General features: G+C 39.6%; 1 long non-coding RNA gene across 1 annotated transcript; it reads right to left on the reverse strand.

Annotated features, from left to right (window-relative positions):
- Positions 1–781: 781 nt before the first annotated feature.
- LOC138953648 (uncharacterized) lies at positions 782–3,367 on the reverse strand. The gene is made up of 3 exons (XR_011451581.1): positions 2,926–3,367; positions 1,379–1,456; positions 782–992 (listed from the first exon to the last, which is right to left on the reverse strand). It is a non-coding gene; the product is annotated as an uncharacterized lncRNA (long non-coding RNA).
- Positions 3,368–6,195: the final 2,828 nt, after the last annotated feature.

Here is a 6,195-nt window from a genome sequence, read left to right on the forward strand (position 1 = left end):
AGGAATGAAGGAAGGATCATACAAGAACAAGAACAAGATCAAGAAGTCAGCAGAATCATTAGATATGGACGGGCGCAGTGGCGTGGTGGTAAGACGTCGGCCTCCTGATCGGGAGGTCGTGAGTTCGAATCCCGGTCGCTGCCGCCTGGTGGGTTAAGAGTGGAGATTTTTCTGATCTCCCAGGTCAACTTATGTGCAGACCTGGGTCACTCTCCTGAAAACTGGTCAGATGTGTGACTTGAGTGCCCAAAAATAAAGTTAGTCAAAATTGAAATATTTTGGTGTGTTTGGTTTGTTTAACATCTCAACTTTCCAACACAAGGTTTTGGAAAGCAAGATAAACTTTTGGAAATGTTGTAATTTAAGATAATGTGTTGAAGGTTGCCTTGTCTCGCGTGTAGCACAGGACACCATTAGATGCACATTTTTACTCTTATCATAAAAAATACAAGTATTTATCATGCAATTTCCAATGAGATACAATAGAAATTGCTTCATAGAAGTACCAGAAGTTTCAAAATATACCATACACTTACATAATGGGGGGATTACTATGAGGACGCCAGATCGACCATTTCATCATTTACAGAAAACCTGTCCAGCAAGTGATCAGATATTGCTATCTGCAAAATTGTATGATTTAAAGAATCTCCATGAATACTTAAAACAGATATATGGACATACTTTGAAAAATCTTGGTAATACATGCAGATATTCATCAAATGACACAGAACGTCTCGCGTGTAACCATGGACACCGCAAACAAACACAGACACCAATATCAGTTAACCATGGGTTTATTTCAGTCAAAACGAAACAACTTGTTATTGAAATGTGTGTCTGCCACGCCTGTCAAGAGTTGGGACAGGCAGCACCTCAACTACTTCCTCAAACTTCACAAAAAATATCTCCTCCACAGCAGGCCACACAAACGATGATCCTTGTTTCCTAAGGAAACGGACAACCACCCCATTCCCATCCAGTGTGTCAATCTGTGAACAAACAAATGAACCTTTCTTAAAATAGAAAAATTAAAAATAGTAACTGAAAAGGTTTACATCATGAATTAAAAATACAAGGAGCAAGTGACACCAATAAACTTGGAAATGTCTACCTCAGAAAAGCAGACAACTGAAGCTCTCCATTCATACCAACTAGGGGTAATTTGGTACTTGAAATACATGTATAAATGTAATTGATTCCATATGTAACCTGCACTTACCATGCCATGGAAAGACTTTGCTAGGAATATCTCCACAAATCAGTATGGATACAGAAAATTAAAAAAATGACTGCATGCAAGCAAAGTCATTCCAGTATAATAAGATTAAGATTAATGAAAAACATGTTAAAACAATTATTTACAGTAAAAACGTACCGGTCTCTCTGATCTGCTCCTTGATCAGCATTGACTGGACTGGCAGAAAGGATAGGAGCATTAGCAGCATCCTGGCATCTGAAAAAAGTATGCAACAGTTGGAGTCAGATATTTTAATTGCTACCACAGCTTTACATCGCACATTGAGGTACATAACAGTGCATGTTACAATCGTCAAGATCCCAAGATACACACATTGGAAACCAGAGTGGTTCTGTCCTGAACACATCCTCGTAACACAAAGAAACAACAAGTCGCGTAAGGCGAAATTACTACATTTAGTCAAGCTGTGGAACTCACAGAATGAAACTGAACGCACTGCATTTTTTAACAATGACCGCAGAGAAACTGACGAGCCTGTTTAGGGCGGTAGTGGTTTCGCTGTGCTGCATAAGCACGGTTTGCTGCACCTCTCTTTGTTTTAACTTTCTGAGCGTGTTTTTAATCCAAACATATCATATCTATATGTTTTTGGAATCAGGAACCGACAAGGAATAAGATGGAATTGTTTTTAAATCGATTTCGGAAATTTTATTTTAATCATAATTTTTATATTTTTAATTTTCAGAGCTTGTTTTTAATCCGAATATAACATATTTATATGTTTTTGGATCAGAATAGGATGAAGAATAAAATGAACGTAGTTTTGGATCGTTTTATGAAAAAATAAAATTTTAATTACAATTTTCAGATTTTTAATGACCAAAGTCATTAATTAATTTTTAAGCCTCCAAGCTGAAATGCAACACAAAGTCCGGCCTTCGTCGAAGATTGCTTTGCCAAAATTCCAATCAATTTGATTGAAAAATGAGGGTGTGACAGTGCCGCTTCAACTTTTACAAAAAGCCGGATATGACGTCATCAAAGACATTTATCCAAAAAATGAAAAAAACGTCTGGGGATATCATGCCCAGGAACTCTCATGTAAAATTTCATAAAGATCGGTCCAGTAGTTTACTCTGAATCGCTCTACACACACACACACGCACAGACAGACACACACACGATATACACCACGACCCTCGTTTAGATTCCCCCTCTATGTTAAAACATTTAGTCAAAATTTGACTAAATGTAAAAATGACTACACGCTGTGTAAAATCTGCTTCAGTGCGAATGAAAATGCCAGATGGTATCTGTCATAATTTCTGTTCCGCACGCATCGCTGACACCGCATGCGGAAAAGCAGCAATGGCGTCCGCTATACGAACGAGACAGCTCTGGCTATGATGAGAGATTCAAACGCTATTTCTTGAGATTCTCAACAAAACAAATGAACCTGAACCACATGATCTCATCTTCATTTAAAAAAAATAGAAAATAAACTAACAAGAGGCGCAAAACAATCATAAAAAACGAAAACTTCTTTTCACGTTGGACTGTACCTAGATCTACTCTACCCTTGAATTTGCCACTTGGTTGCGTTTTTCTGACAGAAAGGCATTTTATTTCGAATTCAGTTTGTAAACATGACAAAATCATATTAGTGGTTTAAGTTCTACACGCTAAATAATAAAAAATAGAGCCGTCGTAAAGCTCAAACTTACCTCAAAGGTTGTGATCACATGTACCGTCTCGCACGTCTGTCGTCAACTTTGGTGTGGACCCCGCAACAACAAAGTTTTCCTGCGTCTAACCGCGTGCTCGATTGTACGAAAACACATTTGCACCGTGTAACCCCCGCAGGGACTCCCTTATATTCATGCGCGAATGGGTTGAAAGATCGCAAGTTTGCCAGAAAATAGTTCTGCAATGTGCTCACACGTATCGCAAATTTTCGGACACCACTTGCAGATCTATCAGAACATCTCATTAAACTTGCTTTACAGACTCAACTTGAATCTCATTCAATCGCGATTAACAACATCGAATATTTTACTATGTCAGAGTAGAATTATCCATCCCCTGAAACAGTATGCACAAGTTATGTTTGGGCATGGCGTTGAAGCTAAAAATAGGACACCAGGCGTGACGTGCGAGACGACTTGTTTCTACATGGTCAAATGCAACCAAGTTATTATCGAAAGATCGTTTGGGCGCATCGGGCGGGTGAAATCAAATTCATACACAGGAATTTGCAACAATTGTAGAAAAATGTGTTATCAAATGGGTAAATTTGAGGCATGTGTATGTGCAGAGATAGCATGTCACACTTTCGAATGGAAAAAAGTGGCGATTTCAGAGCTTCTGCAGTGCAAAGAAAATCACAGAATTTACAAACGCTTTAGTTCTTGTTCACACTGTTGCTCCAAATAACACTGAAGACAACAAAACACATAAAAATAAAGGAAAGTAATTATTTTGTTGTTTATTTAAATGTTTTTGTACGCTGTCCCGACTGACCAGTTTCTAGGAGAGTGACCCACCTACTAGTGACTTAACCACCTTCGTGTGTACACGCAAGCACAAGACCAAGTGCGCACGGAAATGTCAGAGTTCGGTGGGTTATAGAAACACGAAAATACCCAGCATGCCCCCCCGAAATCGGCGTATGCTGCCTGAATGGCGGGGTAAAAACGGTCAAACACGTACAAATCCACTCGTGCTAAAAACATGAGTGAACGTGTGAGTTTAAGCCTATGAACAAAGAAGAAGAAGAAGAATTAGATAGAGACTTGGTCCTTCTTAAGGAAATTAATCTTTTCGTGTTTGCCGATCTTTGATCTTTGATGTTTGATCTTTGGTCGAAAAATCCAATGTCCGGCCTGTCTCTGGCCATACTTCTCACGACGCGGCAAACACTGCAGCTTTCAAACGTTGAAGCTTTCCACGGCATAATTGAGCTTTTTGTTTGTCCTGCTCTGGGGCCAGTTTCATAAGTCGCTCTTTGGCGTTCCTAGGCATAGGACCTTATAGACGAGCGGCCAAATCGGAAAAAGGCGCTTAGTTTAGGAGTTTAATGCACAGGGGGTACTCCCGAGAAAATTTGGTTTCAATTGACAGACAAATGCATATAGTCTCTGAAACAACCTTTCTGGGTGCCCAAAAGTGGCAACAGCTATACGCAATTTTAAGGCAAAGTAGCCCAGTTATTTTGAAAAATGCACAACAGAAAAAAACACTTTGTTGCAAAAAAAAGGCAAAGAGAGACTTGGCCGCCCCCTGAAAGGCAAAGAGAGAGGATATTCTCTTTTTGTGTGTGTATGTAAGAAGGAAGTTGATGAAGGCAAAGGTCAAGAGAAACAGTAAACACTGATGAGCTCTTCGAGGCAATTAGTGTTCGAAATCTGGAAAAAATATGTGAGTTTTGTATATATTGTAGATCGATTATAGAGAAACAAGCAAGCATGTCTCTTTGTCTGTATCTTAGTGTGTGTGTGTGTGTGTGTGGGGGGGGGGCTTTAAGTTAATTATAATGTCTTTTCAGAACGCACACAGACATCAGAACAAAGCAAAAAGAAATAATATTATGAAAGGAAAGACGCATTAGAATGTGATCATTACATCAGACAGGTTGACGCCAGTAGGATTTGATTGGAGATAAAGTTTACATGCGCTTCTGCCACCCACACTGAATTCGTTGGAACCACGGATAAAGAACGATTCCCTGTCGTGACATAACAAACAAAAGATGGGAGTGTTATGAATATCGTTGTACGCCACGGGATCACAAGAAAGAAAGAGAGAGAGAGAGAGAGAGAGAGAGAGAGAGAGAGAGAGAGAGAGAGAGAGAGAGAGAGAGAGAGAGAGAGAGAGAGATGATGGATCATTATTTTACATTTTACAAGGATAGAGGTTTAAGGATATGCCCCTTTTTTGCAACCTGTCCTTATATGAGTTAGTGAGTTAGAGAGAGAGAGAGCGCGAGAGAGAGAGTGAGAGAGAGTGAGAGAGAGAGAAAGAGAGAGAGAGAGAGAGGAGCGAGAGAGAAAGAGAAAGAGAGAAAGAGAGAGAGAGAGAGAGAGAGAGAGAGAGAGAGAGAGAGAGAGAGAGAAAGAGACAGGAGATGGAGAGAGAGAGAGAGAGAGAGAGAGGAGAGAGAGAGAGAGAGAGCGAGAGAGAAAGAGAAAGAGAGAGAGAGACAGGAGATGGAGAGAGAGAGAGAGAGAGGAGAGAGAGAGAGAGAAAGACAGAGAGAGAGACAGAGAAGGAGAGAGAGAAAGAGAGAGAGAGAGAGGGAGAGAGAGAGAGAGAGAGAGAGAGAGAGAGAGAGAGAGAGAGAGAGAGAAACCTATGTGCATTGAAAATAATACCACACAAAAAACAATCAAACAATGAAACAGACAAAGAGACTAACAAACAAACAAACAAACAAACAAACAAAGCAGCAGACACCACCATAAGCAGCAGACACCACCATAAGCAGCAGACACCACCATAAGCAGCAGACACCACCATAAGCAGCAGACACCACCATAAACCGTAGGCTTGTTGTTGTTTTCAGTTTTATTTATTGTTGTAAATTTCATCAATATGTTGACTTTGTTTAGACCAACAATAGCAGCAGAAGAAGCAGAAGCAACAACAACAACAACAACAACAACACCAACACCAACACCAATACCGACACCAACAACAACAACAACAACAACAACAACGATGACAAAGCCAACAAAAAGTTTAGGAGCACTGGCAACAAAGAACTATTTACACTGCGTCTTAGTCTTTCAAATATCCTAAATGTTTTTGTGTGTGGAAATAATTATAGCTATACTTCCCACTCGTGAAATCTAACTTTCAGTATTATCTATCTAAGTACATGATCAGATCCTCTCAACCAACATTTTTCATCAGTGATAAAATACCATGACAAATTATGAAACCAATAGACTAAACAATACTCTCAGATAATCGTATTTCTGTGTGTCTATCTTTCT

The sequence above is a fragment of the Littorina saxatilis genome, linkage group LG17 (assembly GCF_037325665.1).
Source record: "Littorina saxatilis isolate snail1 linkage group LG17, US_GU_Lsax_2.0, whole genome shotgun sequence".
Lineage (NCBI taxonomy): Eukaryota > Metazoa > Mollusca > Gastropoda > Littorinimorpha > Littorinidae > Littorina > Littorina saxatilis.